Genomic DNA, 18,682 nt, shown 5'->3' with positions numbered 1-18,682 from the left:
AAGATACAGTTCAAATATTCAGGCACTATAAACCTTTAACCAGAAATTCCCAGCTCAGAAGGGCAGAGTCCAGCCTCTTCTCCCACAAGAGTGCAGACCACGAACCTTCTTAATGTAAAATAACTGGCCTGAAGCCCAAGTGCTTAAACCAGAACTAATACACTTTAAGAATAACAGACACTGGGCTCTCAATCAGCAGTTCCCAACTTAGAAGGATGAAAGCTACCTGTCCTGCCACCACAGTGCATGCCACAAACCTTCCTAATGTAAAACAACTGGTCTGAAGCCCAAGTGCTTAATCCAAAAGACTTAGAATGATAGCTACACTTTAATCAAGTTACTACCAAGCAGTAATAAATACAATTGAAATCTTTAGAGAATGCCTGGATTAGTGCTCAAGTTACACAAACAAAGCTAGATCCAGCAGGCCCGAATCCAGTCTATGCCACAGCAAACAAGGCGCACCAACTTCAGTAAGAAGCAGTTCAGATATGCATGCACTATAAGCCTTTAACCAGAAATTCCCAGCTCAGAAGGGCAGAGTCCAGCCTCTCCTCCCACAAGAGTGCAGACCACGAACCCTCTTAATGTAAAATAACTGGCCTGAAAGCCCAAGTGCTTAAACCAGAATTAATACACTTTTAGAATAACAGACACTGAGCCCTCAATCAGCAGTTCCCAACCTAGAAGGATGTAAGCTACCTGTTCTGCCACTACAGTGCAGACCACAAACCCTCTCAGTGCAAAACAACTGGTCCGAAGCCCAAGTGTTTAAATCAAAAGGCTTAGAATGAGTTACACCAAGCAGTAATAAATACAATTGAGTACTTTTAAGATGATGCAAAAGTAAAATAAAGTAGGTAGAAACACAAGTACAGTAAAAGCAGATGATTTTTTTCTGAACAAGTGCTGAGATCAAAGAAACAGATTTGAGTGCTGAAACTAGAAAACTGGCTAGTTATAAGAAAAAAAAAACTAAGCTAGAAGGCTTCCTCCAACACAGAAGGGCTTGGGGCCCCAGAAGCCTACAAATAGTCTATACCACTTAACAGGAAAGGCAGGAAACAAGCTTAAATTTTTTTTCTGTTTCCCAGATGCTCTCTTTGTACACAGTAAGAGTGCCTGAAATCAGAATATGATCTCACTGCACTCAGTTGAGTGAGCAAATGAGATGGGCCCAGAAGGAGTATCCAAACACAAATTTACAAGAGGGGAGGGCAGTTTCAAGGCCACTAAGATTAACACCAAAACAAAAACAGGGAGGATAGGTGGGACTAACTGAAGAGCAGAGTCAAAACTTCCAGTTCAGTTAATATTCCTGCAACTCAGTTAAAATCAATTTAAATACTGTATTTTTTGAAAAAAAGTGCAGATAAAGGTACTTAAATTCTCTTATACGTCCAGTTGAATACAGCTAGTTCTTAGCCAGCCAAAGCTGAGGTTTTTAAGCAGAAAATATTTCACACTGTACCACTTAAATAGACAAGGACAGGAAATCAAAGAATGTGGCTACCCCCACACCTGTAATTACTAACAAATAACAAAATTCAGCAAACACTGACTAACTTCCAGTTCAGTTAATATTCCTGCAACACAGTTAAAATCAATTTAAATACTGTATTGTTTTAAAAAAGTGCAGATAAAGGTACTTAAATTCTCTTATACATCCAGTTGAATACAGCTAGTTCTTAGCTGGCCAAAGCTGAGGTTTTTAAGCAGAAAATATTTCACACTGTACCACTTAAATAGGCAAGGACAGGAAATCAAAGAATGTGGCTACCCCCACACCCATAATTACTAGCAAATAACAAAATTTAGCAAACACTGACTAACTTCCAGTTCAGTTAATATTCCTGCAACACAGTTAAAATCAATTTAAATACTGTATTTTTTGAAAAAAAGTGCAGATAAAGGTACTTAAATTTTCTTATATGTCCAGTTGAATACAGCTAGTTCTTAGCCGGCTAAAGCTGAGGTTTTTATGTGAATGTGTTATATGCAGGTGTAGTAGCCCAGGGTATGTGCTGTCACACTGGCATATAGTGTATCATGGCAGTACTACTGTTGACAGTGCTAACCCAGGCAAGAGCAGAGTGCTTAGTGTAGTACTGACAATAGGCACACCTGCAAGCATTGCTGGCCACCGAGGCCACCCTGTTGTATCCCTGGTGTGTGAGTTGTCTCACAGTATACACCCCTTACTGGTCTGTCAACACATGCATGCTACTGCATAGCTGCCTGTCAAGCTGATGACTGTCAGTCCCTGTACAGATGTGCAGATGGCAGGTATCCAACTGGGAAATGTACAGGCAACCTAAGCTTGATTGATGCCCTACTACGCATGTGGCATGTGCATGAGATGCATATCCCTGTAGTACCAATTTTGGGGTATACTATGAGTTGTATCACAGTTGCAGCCAATGTGTGATGGTGGGTATGGCAGAGTGTCATCATGGGTTTCAGGAAGTACAATATCCAGTGGGGGATGTGGGTGATGTGTACACTGTTATTACAAGGTACCACAGGTTTGTGTCCCATGTACCACGTTATGGTTACCACTGTCACCATCAATCATACAAGTAACTGTTACCACAATCCAAGCCAGTTATGCATGTGATGTGTGCAACCTACCTGTAACACACTGGAGACACGGTCACATTAGTTAGCGGTGATAGGTCCTGGTATCTCAGATGTGTGTCTGGCTGTTATGTGTCTGTAAATGTGTATATGACGGTATGTCACACTATGTATCATCCAGATACACCCATTACATCCCCCATTAGCATACTGTACATGTCGGGGGATGTTCTGCATGTGCCATGTAACCTGGGACACACCTCACCCTAAACACTGTGCAGTGTGTGCAATGTAAGCCACACACATCAGTATCATGACATAGCTAGGTAGGGGTTTAGTCCCAGTGTTGCCAAATAAGTGTGCATGTATGTGGATGGGTCTACATCAGGTTACAGGATATACATGCCTCAGTGGGCCACCTGTCCATGTGGCAAAGGCAATAACTGGTTTAGTAACCTGTGAAATGTATTTGACTGTACCCCAGATATGTCACAGCCATGGTGTCAGCACAGTGACATACCCCAATGTGGAATAATGACTCCGGACCATCCTTGTGCTGACACATGTACACCTATAACACAAATGGATAACATTATAGGGATTGCACTCAACCAGTGTTACTAACAGCTATAATGCATCATTGCTGGATGGCTACACTACCCACCAAATATGCCTTACACTCTACTCCCTACAACATGTTACACTGCAGTACTGTGGTACAGTCACAGTGTGCATCAGAACCATATCAGCCTGTCCCTGCATTGATGGTATGGATGACAGGGATGTGGCGCAGGTATCATCATATGCACAGGTAATCCTAGTGCTGACACATGTACACCTACAACAAAAATGGATAACATTATAAAGACCACAACCAGCCAGTGTTACTAACAGCTATAAGGCATCATTGCTGGATGGCTACACTACCTGCCAAATATGTCTCACACTCTACTCCCTACAACATGTTACACTGCAGTACTGTGGTACACTGTTGTACAGTCACCATGTGCATCAGAACCATATCAGCCTGTCCCTGCATTGATGGTATGGATGACAGGGATGTGGCACAGGTTTCATCATATGAACAGGGTGTGGTGTTGGTTTGCCAGAGGCTGAGGGTGGGCCATAAATTTGGCACCATGTGTGTGGATGAGGGGTGTACTGTGGCGAGCTGGGCAAGGTGATAGGTTCATAGGTTCATAGGTTCATACTAGGCTATCTGCCCTAGGGCATTTATAAGCCTAGCCAGAGTGTGTGTGACTTTCACCACCCCTTAGGATGAGAATACTATACCCATTAGTTTGCTGTGCCTCTGTCCAGCAGTGACACAGAGATGATTCCCAGGGTAAACCTACGATCTCCCATCCACTCGTCAAGATTTCTCTTGAACAGAGTCAGTGAGGGGCTCTGCCTCACATGGACTGGGATTCTGTTCCATAGTGTAGGGAGTCTCTGGGTGATGAATCTGTCCCTCCAGCACGTCCTATTTATATCCATGTTGAGGTTTAAGTCTCTTGCTCTCGTGGCTCTGGTGGATTTGGATTTTTGAGGTGGAGCATGTCCATTAATTCTGGGTTGGACATGGCCTTGTATGTCAGGCACAGATCACCTCTGAGCAGATGGTATGCGACTGAATAGAGCTGGAGTTTCTTCAGTTGGGCAGCGATGACATATGTTTGAGCCCCTTTATCCTTTTGGTGAGGAACTTTTGGGGTCTTTCTAACTGCTGTAGGTGACGGCTGAGGTACATTCGTAATGGGGCATTGTACTCAATCATTGGTCTGATAAGTGAAGAGTACAGGGGTACAATGACCTCTCCTGATCTGGATGTGAATCCCTTCATGATCAGGTGGGCAATGTAGAAGGTCTTCCTAACCACTTTGGCAATGTGAGTGTCAAAAGAGAGGTTACTGTCAACTTGGGTCCCCAGGTCCCTGGTAACTTCTTCCATGTTTAATGGATTACCACCTATGTGGTAATTAGGGGTTACCTTGTTTTCTTGTTTTTCCCAAAGGGTATGACTATACATTTTTTGGCATTTAGCTTAAGGCCATGGCTCTGGCACCAGTTATCCATTTCTATGAGACCTCTCTGGAGGATGTCTGTGGCTGATGGAGTATCAATTATGGTGCCCAGTTTGCAGTCATCTGCAAATTTTGTCAGCCACAATCCCCCTATGTTTGCCTGCACTTCAGAAAAATAAATACCGAACAAGAGGGGGCCCAGGACTGAGCCCTGTGGGACACTGCTCGTGACCGGCTTAGAGTCTGACATGGCACCAGCAACTCTAACCCTGTGGGTTCTGTCCTTGAGCCAGTTTGCAAACCATCTTGTGACATATGGGTTTACATCTAAGCTGGTGAGCTTTTCTATGATGCCCGAGTGGGGTATTGTGTCGAACGCTTTTGCTAGGTCAAGGTAGGCTGTGTGAACTGCCTTACCCTCATCAATGGCCTTAGTGACTGTTTCGAAAAAGTCGACCAAGTTCAAGAGGCAGGATCTGCCCTTGACAAAGCCATATTGGGTAGGATCCAGTGTCTGTATGTCCCCAATGTCTTTATTTATGAGTTCCATTATGATCCTCTCCATAGCTTTGCAGACAAGGCTCGTCAAGCTTATGGGGCGGTAATTTCCAGGGTCCGTAGAAGCACCGCCTTTGTGGAGTGGGACCACAGTTGCCGTACGCCATTCTTTGGCACGTGATCCTGTAGTAAGGCTAAGATTAAACAGCAGCCTTATGTGTGGGTTTAGTTCCTCATTGAGTTCGTGTAGCACACAGCTGGGGACACCGTCCGGTCCCATTGATGCTGTGTTTTTGCTTTAGAGAGCAGCTCTCACCTGGGCATCTGAGATGTTTGGGAGGCTAGACTCTGGTGGGATAGATACTTCTCCTTTTGGGGAGGGGGGGAGAAATTTGCACTGAACCTGTCTGCCAGTATGTTGGCAATGTCTGTGGGTTCAGTGATTTTTGTATCATTTTGGACTAATTCTGAGCATATCTGGGAGTTTCCACCCAGGTTTCTAACATAGCTAAAGAAGGCCTTATGATTGTCTTTTGTGTCTTTAGCGATTTTTCTCTCAAAGTTGGCCTTGGATGATTTTATGAGTGATCGTAGTTTTTGCTAGTATTGATCAGAGATGCCTTCCCTTTTAGGGATTTTGCTCTGTCATGTAGTAGCTTTCTCCTCTTGTTGTAGAGTTTGTTTATGGCTGGGGTCCACCAGACTGGGTGCCTGCCTTTGGTGGAAAGGGTCTTGATTTTATTAGGGATTGCTTGATCCATACATTCCTGGAGGTGCTCATAGAAGGCATTTGTAAGGGTTTCAGCAGTGGGTTGTGGTTTCCACTGGCTCGGGGCCTTGAAGGATACCACTCAGTCTTAAGAAGTGTGAAGTTTGCTTTTGAGAAGTTCTTCACTGTGGTCTTTTGCTGGGGTTGGGGGGGATGTGGATCTCCAGTGAGATTAATTTATGGTCTGATCTCACCAATGAGGGATATACTTCCGTGTGGAGCATTTTGTCCCCATGTTTGTGATGATCAGGTCTAGTATATTTTCTCCTCTTGTGGGAATGGTGACTAGTTGTTCCATAGCATTTGAGTTTATGAACTCCAGGAACCTTTGGGCTAGGGTGTTGGGGCTTGAGTAATGTTCCCAGTCTATGTTTGGGTAGTTGAAGTCACCCAATATGATGGTGTTTGGAGAGACATTCATACTCTCCAGTGTCTTCAGGAAGGCTGTGTGGGTTTTCTGAGTTTGAGAGGGTGGTCTGTAGCATGCTACAAACTGTAGGGCAGTTTTACCTATGGTTAATTGCACCTAGATGGTCTCCGATGCTTCGTGCATTGCCACTAACCTGGAGGTGTGGGTATCCTTTATGAATATGGATACTCCCCCTCCTTTTGTGGTTCGGTCCGGATTTTTGGGCCGGAACACATGATATGAGGTATAACCTGATAGTGCTGGGGTGCTCTCAGGAGCCTTGAACCAGGTTTCAGTCACAGCACAGACATCGATGTTCTCCATACTAAGGAGGGCTTCAAGGGCATGCATCTTGAGGTTTAGACTTCTGGCATTGAGCAGTATTACCCTTAGTTTTTTTTCCATTTTTGTTTTCTAGGGCGGTAGGTTTATCATTTGAGCCTTGCCTAAAAAAGGCACTATGGGGTGGCAAGAGCCTTTGCCAATATCCAGAAGCCCAGGGGTGACAGGTGCAAGCCGTCCCTTGCGAAGCAGCATGGCTTGTCAAGCATGTCATCCCAGGCAGACAGACATTGGATCCCCTTAGAATGACACCAGTAATTAAGCCAATTATTAAATCTGATCATTTTGTCTCTGTATTGTGGCATCATTCTTGGTAAGGGTAGGATACTGCTCAGGGTCAGGGTCATACCGGCCTGGGCTACATCATCTGAGAGCTCCTCTATGTCTCTTTTCATGTAGTCCAGGGAGGTACATCTCAGGTCGTTCACACCGGCATGGACAATGACTGAGTCATACTTGTACTTGCTGTGGAGTGACCTGAGTGCTTGTGTTATGTGGCGGATTCTAGCGCCCGACAGGCAGCTTACTGTGATCTTTTCCTTGTTCAGTCTGGTGAGTGGGATGTCAGTGTGTCTGACTATGGAGTCACCTATAACAAGTGTGTCTGGCATTGTGTTTGGCCTTAAGGGCTGTGACTGTTTAGCACACTGACTTTGAGAACTATGTGTTGCATGTCTTATGTCTTGAGGTGGCAGTTGCTTGGGTGTCTGCTTTGGAGGCCTCTGTAGTTTTGGTAGATTTTTGATCAGTGCCTCTGAGTATGTCTTTGTGTGTTTATGTGTTTGTTTTGCAGTTGTGATAGTTCTATGTGAAACTGGGTTTGTGGTGTGCATGGTTTCCTTCTCCTCCTGTCTGGTCTTGCCAGTCCTGAGTTGAGAGAGCTCAGCCTCCAGTTTGGCTATATAGTTGCATCTCTCACATGTATTTGTGTTTTGTGGGAGAAGGAGTGGGTTGTCTGTGTACATGAGGCAATTGTAACATTGCCTCAAGATGCCAAGATTCACCAGCTGAACAGGAGAGGACGCTAGCAACTGACCCTTCGACATGCTAGAAAAAGTGAAAAAATTTGCTGTGTAACTGAGTCAGAAGGGACCTATAGGGAAATGGGTACTCAAGGGGATTCTAGGCTAATGTAGTACTTTGTTTAGTATATAAGTACTTTACCTATATAAAAATGCTTTAGGAGCAAGTGCTGAGCTTTTGAGATAGAGAATAGACTGTTTAGATTGCAAGTAGAGAAGTTCTAAGGGATGTATTGTGTGTAGGTATGGGGTTGCCCTAGGTGTGTTTGCATAGTGTGTTGGTATGCATGCACACAGTTCTGCCATGTCATTGCCCTACACAGGTGTTTATGGACAGCTGCAGACCATTCCTGGTAGGGTGTGCAGTTCACTGCCTCCAGCCACAGACATGTGGACTGTGCCTGCTAGGGGGTTGAGCGGGCATATCCAGGCACAGGCCTCAATGTGCTACTCTCACCTGCTGATAACATTTGTCTGCTGGTACCAGGTCCCTGTTGGAACTGGCCAGCACCATGCGCATGTGGCCTACTGTGGTGTGGAGTCGACAGCACACACCACCGCACTGCCGAGGCTGCTACTGCCACTAAAGGAGTCCCTTGGTGTGTTAGCACATCCACGTTGACTGCCAGCTGTTGGTGTTGCTGGCCCATATCCACATGGGCGTCACCACATCCCCACCACACATTGAAGCATGGACACACCACGGCCAATGACGGCCATCATCTCATCATGCCATTTGTCATGTGCTCGGAATAAGCACGGGGGCTCCCAACAGTTCACGGAGGTTGTCACTTACAGATGCAAGAGCAGCCCTATGCAGCCTCAGGCCCTGTCTGGTGTAACATTCAATACATGCCTGTGGTGCCATTGCAGCCTGAAACATGTACCTGCTGGTACCAGCTATGTTGCCTATGCCAGGTGTATGATGTCCAGCAGCACTACCACGAGCACCCTGAGACATCCGCCTATGTGGTGCCCTGACGGCCATCTGGCTATGCCTGCTGTGACCAGACACAGTAGGCATGGTTACCACACTTCCCTGTGCACTGCCACCAGACGCCAGTTGTTCCTACGCTATGGCCACTACTGATGGGGTAAGTGTAGGCACTGAAACTGTGTGCGGGGTTTGGGTGGTCAAAAGGGGGATGTCAAATGTTGGCACAGTGTCGGACTCTGACAGCTCCACCTGTGCCTTAACAGTACTATCATCATCGTCGGTGTCCATATGTACACCAACATCAGATTGGTTGCAGGAGGGCCCCTGACCCACCTCACCACCTGTGGGGGAAAACAATAAATTCATTTTAAAACCTGTACAGCATTGCCTAACAGTACACACACACACACACACACACACACACACACACACACACACACACACACACACACACACACACACACAAACCTCCGTAATACCTACCTGTCCATGGCTTTACTGACAGTCCGACATATATGTCTATGTGTTACCCCATCCTGCATCACACTTGTTAACATACACACATTGATACCACTCATTAACATTACAGTCCTCTAAATGCCCACACAAGCGGCCACAACACAAGGCTTGTTGCTACTTTACCTGCCTGACTTGTGTGTAATGGATTTACATGGCCTCACTGCTGTCATTTGGTATGCACCCTCTGTATGCCCAGAAATTATGTGCATGCCCCCTATATGTATGGGCTACTATGTTTATCCATAATATCTCGCACTGGTGTGGCATGTGTATGTAATGCTCAGTACATGCCATATATGCTGCTACTTCAGCCTATCATGTGAGAACTGTAGTAATATTTGGATACACTCCCTGGTGTTGACTAGTACTTCCCCAATGCATCTGTAGAGCTTCATACATGAGTTGTAGGTGACCTCTCTGCTGACTGTGATATTAAGGGTATACCTGGTGTCTACCTTCCCTCTGGATGCTTGTTGCATGCTACAGACCATATTATACTATTTGCTGTCCTGTGATTACACACATGACAGGTATTCCTGGTGTGTAATGTGGCAGTCCATGTCCATGTACTGCACAGTCCCAAAGGGAGATACAGCTGTATGAACACTCCACATTCAAACATGTGCATACATGGCCACACACACAAACACACACATGCACACATGCATCCTACATGCATCTACCTCCCTCCACTTCACCAGAGTGACCCTGCAGGCAAACTAACTAACCACCAGGATGCACACACACACACACACACACACACACACACACACACACACACACACACACACACACACACACACACACACACACACACAGAGACACACATGATAGTACACACATTCCTCCTATTACCCATGTGCCAGCATGCAAAACATATGGTACAGAACAGCATGCAGTTCAGCTATAGTCAATCCATGCCAGCAACAGTATACATGTGTGTGTGATGCATGCTCTGTGTCACTAGGTGATGCCCCTTGCCCTGGATACCACTACACCCATGTACACAGTATTGCTGTGCACCTGTTCTGCACCCTGCCATGTACTGTGCACTACAACTCACAGGTGTACAACCCATTGTGGAATGTGTAGTACTGTGTCAGTTATGTCAGCTTTACTTCTCACAGCCCCTATGTTTTTCAGCAACACATACCTGGGATGATATGTGGACAGTTGTCATTGGTAAATTCCTGATGCCTAATTTACAGCTGTCAACATCAACAGACCATGTATGACCACTGCAATACTCTTACACTGACAACCATCAGAACATACCATGGCTATGGGGGGTGTACACACCTTTATTGATTTTACACACATCCTTGATCTGCCATGGGACCACATCAACGCATATCTTAGCAGTACACAAGCCCAATATGTGACATATGTCCTGTACTTTAACATGCAGTATCTACAGATTGTGTTTGCTGTGTGGCTGCTGACCGCAATGCATACACACCATGTGGGCACATGTGTGCACACCCTTATCATGACAGTTTATCACATCTTTTGTTGTGTGTACTACACCAGTCAGTGCTCCTGGCAGGGGTATACCAGTGTGGGCCATCTGCATTTGTCAGTGTATGTTCAGTCTGCCCTAAACATGTCCCCCATATTCTGCATGATTGCAAGGTCTACTTATGTGCACATCCCATGGTGCTCACACACTGCCGTCACTATTGCTGTGTGGGTAGGGTTATGGCTGCCACAGGTCCTGAACCTGACTATGTGCAGATAGAGCCATTCCTACCATCCTTAGGATCGCTGCTGCAGTGCACTGGTGTGTCATGCTGAGACACCTTTTCAGATTTTAGGCAGATGCATGACAAGTAAGCCCTACACATGTGTGTCACTTTGCAGTGCCCCATACACTGAGCACCACATGTTGTAACCTAGATCCAGCTGATAATGTGGACTACTGTAATGCCTTATGCCATAGTGTATCCCTGCAGCAGTTGCCATTGTCCTACAGGTATACACACTGTTGTTGCACTGTATATGGGTGTTGTTCCGAACATGTCACTACTGTAGGCCATGTCTACCACCAGTATTTTACCCCCTGTGGACACATTCTGCAATTACAGGATGTTAGTTATCATGCAGGTGTCTGATATACCCTTCCAATACCCCATCATGGTCACCCCTGTGAGACCATGCATTTCACAGCAACAATACATGCACATGTACAGCATGCATTCAGAGTAGGTGTGTTAGATGTGTGCATGGAATATACCATCACCATTACATGCCCGGTGTGTTGGCAAGCCTCTACATAAAACATACTCACCAGCTACATGCTGCTGCCTTGGTGGTATCCCGGATGGAACTACATAAGAGGGTGAGAGATGCAATGTCAGTGCCACACCTGTGGCAATGATACAGGGTGGGTGCAGTATTACCATACATCAATGGTACATTACCACAATGCTACCACATCTGGACATCTGTTTATCATTACAATGCAGCAACACAATATCTATAGATATCTATGACATATCAGATATGCATGATCTACCTGTACCAATGTGGATGTATACACAAAAGTGGTCTACTGATGTGCCCTGTGTTCTTACCGGCACGCTCCTCGACCAGTGTGTGGGTGACACCCACCTCCATGAACGAGTCCAGTGGTTGTTGGCTGTCTGGATTGGCAGGTGCCACTAGGCTGGCCAGGAGCTCCTCCACAAGTGTCGGGGGTATGGATGCCATGGCTGCCCTGTGGCAAGGTGATCCCATGGACTGCAGCTGTACACTGATAGGCATTGTGAAGCAGCTCAGTACAATGATGCTGGACCTGCTCATAACGGAGGTTGTGCAGTCCAACATCATTGACCCTGTGACTAGGTCATTCCACAAGGCAGTCTGCTCCTGCTGCTCATGCCAAACAGCACTGGATAGTGATGGATCATGTGTGCTATCAACACTTCATTCTCTGTGGGGGAATAGGTGGGTAACCATGCATATGCCATCTTGGCTGAAAGACAAAGATGGAAACTGGTCTGAGCAACTCGTAGGGCAAGGTTGCCACAGTTTGTAATACACATCTCTGTCACCCCCCCCCCACCATATCAGCTTCAACAAACTGTACACGCAACTCATTAGGTATGGCTACAGCTTACCTACCGGTTGGACAGATATTGTGTTGTACCACACTTTCTGCTATGTGATTGTAGCCATGTCCTCTCTGTGGACACTATCATTGCTGGCCTGTTGCAGACTATTCACTTGCATGCCATTGTCAGGGCCACTATGGTTCTATATATGCCAGTGGTATGGCTGCTCTGAGATTGCTGCATATCTGATATTCTGTGTTATTGGGGATATCTGTGCATGCTGTTGGACATGTACCGGGATTGTGTAGACTATTACTACCAATATATGTTCTATAACAGTGACACAATAACATGTATTTGTTCTATTGGCCAGCAGATCCACCTCTCCAAACCCATCTACCCATGATACCTGGCCACATCATATGTGTGTCCTAACCTGGGGCCTCCTCATGTACTGTTCCAGCAATACCATCAGGTGAAACCACCCAGGGGATGTTGTCCCCACCCAGGGCACACACAGACATGTTCCTCTCCTCTGAGCTCAGGTCTAGGGTCTGTTCCATACCAGGCTCCACAGACATGTGAGGGATGTGCTATATCTGTCTGAGGCACCCAGTACACATTCACAGGGCCAACATGCTCCTCCTGCTCAGCATCCAGACCAGGCACCTTCAGGACGTGGACTGCTGTTGTGAGTAGCAGTGGGTGGGAGGCTTGTTCCCATTGTGCCCATATTGGGGCCCATGGGGCATCCACATCACAGACCACACACACCATCCATGGTGTTTACCCAGCACATGTGTCACATACCACCCCTGTAGACTGTCCTCTATATCTGCCAATCCTAACCACCTCCACATGTGTACCCATCATACTTCCCCATATTCCCATTGCATACTTCACAGACAGGGCAATGTGGTCCCAACAAGGGACTAACATGTGACATACCCATCCATGGTGCACACACTGCCAGCTGTAGATATCTGTGTGTATTGCTATGTGTGCTGGCGCCTCTCACATAGCACGCATCACTGTGGTAGTAATATAGGGGACATGTCTTTACATACTTATATGTTTGTGTGTTTGTATATATGTAGACATGTGCATATAGGTATATATATATATATATATATATATGTGTAGATATATGTGATGTTGTATATATGTGCACATATATATGTCTACACATGGGTATATGTATATTTCTGGACATACATGCTGATATACATATATATCTTTATATATTATATATGTGACATATGTACACATATGCATACCTATATGTGGGGTACATTCAGACATCAGCTCCACAATCTCACACCTTCCTGCACAGCTGCACTGTTCTGCCTTGCTACAATACAGACAGGTGCCACATATGGACACTGCCTGACATTAGGGGGGGTATATGTAGGACCCAATTGCAGGTAACCCTGTTACATACCTATGGCATTCTGGCATGCTACATTACAGATTAACCTGAGTATCCTGCCAGTGGTGGGTCATGGCTCCCACATGTCCATCATAATGGCATTACTTCCACCACCAAATATTGGCCATGTAATATACATACTTCCCATTACACAACACACACTATGATGCCTTACATCTTGTCTGTCACTGCTGACCTGCACAGTTGATGGCTATGGCCCACTACCCATAGGGACAGACACTATTGTCCATAGCAGTTGTTCAGTTGAACATCATCACAACAACACCTGATGGCACATATAAATCATTCCACATCATCTTCCCCATTATGATGGACCAGGTACTACATTCTATTACATGTATATATACTTCACATACCTGTTGTGGGAATGATATCTTGTTGAATGACAGCTGGCAAAATGCCTTTGACTTAGGCTTTTACTTAGAAGAGTTTTGTCTTTCTTTCTTTCTTTTTTCTTTCTTTCTTTCTTTCTCTCTTTCTCTCTTTCTTTCTTTCTTTTTTTCTTTCTCTCTCTCTCCAGTAACTGGATTGAGTTGCTTTGAATAGATTGCAACCTGCCTTTAGTAGGTGATGCACATGATCAGGTGATGGCCTCAGCACCAATCAGTGTCCTCCACTTGCTAACTGCATGCAGCTTGCTGTGTAGTACTTCCAATTACCACTGTCATGGCAACCACCTAATATAAATCCCTACATCATGTGGGTGCGGTTCCTTTACCTTTCATGTGTGATGAACATCCTTCCTGTGTGTGGGCATCAGTGTTACAGACAGCAGGTAGCAATACCTCTTACAGGAGAACCGGCACACTCAGGCCAGCTACATATTTGTAGGAGGTTTCAGAACTACAGACAGAGTGTGAGTAGAGTTGTGTTATGCTTTGTATAGCAATGGTGTTACAGGGTGTTTGTGTACATACTAGTTTACCTTGGAATACAGTCTGTCTGCATAGCTCTCAAATGTGGGCCTATCCCCTTGGTGGCCAGAGGTGTGTCTATCATGTTCACACAGGTCCTATGTCAGATATTTCACTGGCAGTGTGTGTGTGTGTGTGTGTGTGTTGAGTGCTATCAGTACATGGCTATATCCATTTATGTTTCTAACCTCAATTTCCTGACTAAGGGTATGTTGCAGACTATCCTGTAACACCAGCAACTTGCTTAGTGTATGGCAACAGTTTTCCACATATGGGCCTGGGTTCCAGACTCTGTCCTCCACCTACATACCAATATTTACACATATGATACTCTGTCAGGGGTTGTTCTGTAGTGGGCTGTGAGTATATCATGCTGCCATTCCTGCCATCAGTCCACTGCTGTTGTAACCCCCACACATATGGTGGGGCTGGGGCCATATATGTGTGGGCTTCACCTACACAATACAGGTGTGCCCTTATGCACTCCAAAGGCCAGTGTATGTAACAGTGGTATATGGTCCTGTATTACTGAGTTTGGGGGGATGCACCATAAATAACCTAGGCTGTTACAAAATGTGGGGTTATCATGGGTGAACTGCCTTTAGGTATCTGGGTGTACAGTACCATACAATGCACCTATATCTACATTACTTACATAAATTGGGTTAATGCAGGCCTACTGCCTCCTGCCATACAGACTGTTCTGTTTGTCAGTGTGCTTCTGATGGTGTCAGTTATACCCTGTTATGTAACAGTTACATCCCATTTGGTCAACTAAAGTTTTTACCACCTAGTGTTTTTGTACAGAGTGTAGATGCAGGCTGCTGAACTATACACCTGCATTACTAACTGTTGATTCTTTGGTATCCTGTGGCCCAGTCTGTCTTTACTATTGTATAATTTGAAGGGCTTGGCCTGGATAGCAACAGTTGTGAACCTTTCCGGACTACTGTATTAGTATAACTGTTTCACAATTGCATTACTCTGTTTATATGGGTGTCAGTGTCTGAACAGTTATATGACATGGCATATAAAACTGTAGTAGTACACAAATAAAGGTTAGTGGCTGTTCCATATTGTGTGCACCTTCTACATATGTATCTTACTGTACATATCTCTGCGTGTGTATTTGTAGTCATATATATATATATATATATATATATATATATATATATATATATATGTGTGTGTATGTATATCTGTATCTGCATATATGTGTCTGTGTATATGTATCCTGGGGATGTTGATAGCTTCCACATTTTACATTTCCTATGGGAGCCAGACTGTACTGCATGATATGTTACCAATACCAGCCTGACATCATACAGGTTGGATGTAGTACTGTTAACATCTTGTGCCCATGTTGTGTCAGGTCCTGGTTATGGGATCTGCAACACTTGGTAGTGTATTGCAGGGTGGATGTGTTTGGCTGTGGGGGGTATACCTATTTGTACAAGACATATATTGTTTGGGGCCTCTCAATCCCATTAACAGTGCGTGTGAACATATATGTTTTAGTTAATCTACCATTATCTACAGATGTATGGCCATATATACCTATATAGATATATATATATATATATATATATCTGCTTACATATATGTAACTTGCTGTGTATATGTAGACATATAGGTGTAGACATATATATGTGTCGATGTAGGCGTTTGCATGTATATATGTTCATATATATTTATATATATGTATATATATATATATATATATATATATATATATATATATATATATATATATATATATATATATATATATATACATATATAGATATGTTGTATCTGTTTAGATATTAATATATTTACACACATACATCTAAATGTTGGAATACATTCTCTTTACTGTTGCATGACTGGGCTGGATGATATGTTTTTGAAAACAGAGTTATGTATATCTGGCATGGCTTAGTGGTAAATCACTTTGTCTATGGTGTGCAGAGGCTGTTTATCTTGTTGCTGGGCAGAACATGGGCTGTTGGATACAGAGTGATTAAGGCACTTTAAAGCAGTTGTAAGCGGGTTTGCACGGATTTGGACAGGTAAGAACTGCTAACTTCCTCTGAATTGCTTAACCTGTGTAGGCATTGCTTACCCTTGTACAAACAGGCTTAAAATCACTTACTACTGCTTAAAAGTGCTTACTCCTACTTACCCCTGTGCTAATTAAAATAAAAGAAAAAGGGGTTGATAGGAAAGTGGTGAAAACAAGGGGCACAAAGAGAGAAAGACATTAGGGAAAATAGCCAGGGATGTGCAGGAAGGGTGTAGGGAAGGTCCATAGCTGCCCATTTCATCCACAGCAACAGCTGTGCTTATACACTGAATTTGGAGGTAGATTTGGACACTCAAACCCCTGGGAGAGGGGTGAGGACAACAATAATAAGTTGTGATACCAATTAGACTGGATTGCATGTGTCCAGTGGACACATGTGCAAAATGGGCAGCTATGTATGGGGCGAGATATTTTTGTGGGAACAGATTGCCCTTTATTTTTTTTTTAGATGAGAGTGGGATGTTGGGGAGGGGTAGTAGGTATAGTTGGGGAGGTAGGTTGGGTAGGTTAACAAGACAAACAAGATGCATACAGGGGTGGTATATGACACATGTGGGTGGGTAAACACCTTGATGGGGAGGGCTGTTGGGATATCGGAAGCTCACAAACCCCCTAGTGGTAACAGTGGGACTGAGGTCCCCACCCATTGGCAGTCACCACTGCACCTTCACAACCCCGAAGGTAGCTATGCTGGGGGCTGAGTTGCAGAGCCAGGCTGACACTCTAATCATGACATGTGGTCCTTGAGCTGGCATAGAAGATTACCAAACTATTGGTCGATCTCTTTACGCACCACAACCTCGCCCTGGTGAGAGGTGACAGGTGCCTGTCAGCACCCACTCCTAGGGGGGTAAGCCCCATCCCCTGAGGCAGGTAAACCCAAAGGTGGCGCAGGACCAATGGACAGGGAGGTCCGGGGTTGGGCCCCAGATATGCTAGTGCCCTGTGCCATGGCCAGCTGAGGTGGGATAGCTAGGTCTGCTGGGACTGGCCTTTCCAAGCGTGCTATAGTCTTTAGATTTCATCATCATATGTGGGTTAGTAATAGTCAACACATTTCAGGGTTAGGTATAACGCTAATGTGAATGCTGGGCAGACTAACAATAATGCTACTACCAGGTCTGGGAGGCATAGTGGAGATGTGATTAATGTTCAAGGGAATGATGTAGTTGAAAATACCAACGGAGTGAACAATGGAGCTGGTTTACCTTCTATGGCTAACTTTTTGGGCAAAAAAGACTTCTTTGAAGTTCCTAATGATTCAGAAGGGGGAGCTAAGAATAATGAATGTGTGGTGAGTAATTTTGTCGACAAGTTAAACTCTTTTGACCACAAACTGTTCCGTTGTAAAAAATTGCAACTTGAAGTAGCTTACTTACAGGAATGTATTACAAAGAAAATTGTTCCTAAAGGCTTACGGCAGTGGCATTATCCTGCAGGGTTGGTTAGTAATTCTGTATACCATCAAGAATTGTTAACCCTCTTTGATAAGCAGGGTTTTGAATTTCTACAGCCATTGATTAATTTTTATGGAGCAGAGATTATTGATTTAAAAGAGGAACTAGAGGTTTTGGAAGCAAGCTTGGTGGAAGATAACGATTTTGTAAGATATAAATATGATTATTTAAGAATATTTTCAAGTATTGAGGCTTCCATCTCTAAACTTGTTTTTCACAAAAAGCGTAAAATGGACAGAGATATTTCAGACTATGCAAATAATAAAGCGTACCCCCCTCCCCTATGGTAGGTCAGCATTTACCTAAGGGTGGTGATGGGGCTAAAATAGCTTCCCCCACTGAAATTAACAACATTAACCATGAACAAGCCCCTGTTCATAGAAGTGAACGTATCAGGGGCCAAAATAACAATGACAACATTAATGGACATGGCCAAAATCAAGACCTTGATAATACTGACAATGAGCAGGTTTTTCCCAGGGACAGAAACATACAGGACAACAGCAATGTCAGAGTGAACAACAGGGGACAACCACAGAGAAAGAGAAAACCGAATCAACGGAGGAGATGACATTCTCCTCAGAGACAGGACCTGAGATTCTCACAGCTCAACATAGTGACTTTAAAATATATAATTACACTGTTT

The sequence above is a fragment of the Protopterus annectens genome, chromosome 3.part1, assembly GCF_019279795.1.
Source record: "Protopterus annectens isolate FY-2018-M chromosome 3.part1, PAN1.0, whole genome shotgun sequence".
NCBI classification, from domain to species: Eukaryota; Metazoa; Chordata; order Ceratodontiformes; family Protopteridae; genus Protopterus; species Protopterus annectens.
The sequence above is the reverse complement of the archived record's forward strand: the minus strand, read 5'-3'. Positions refer to the sequence as shown.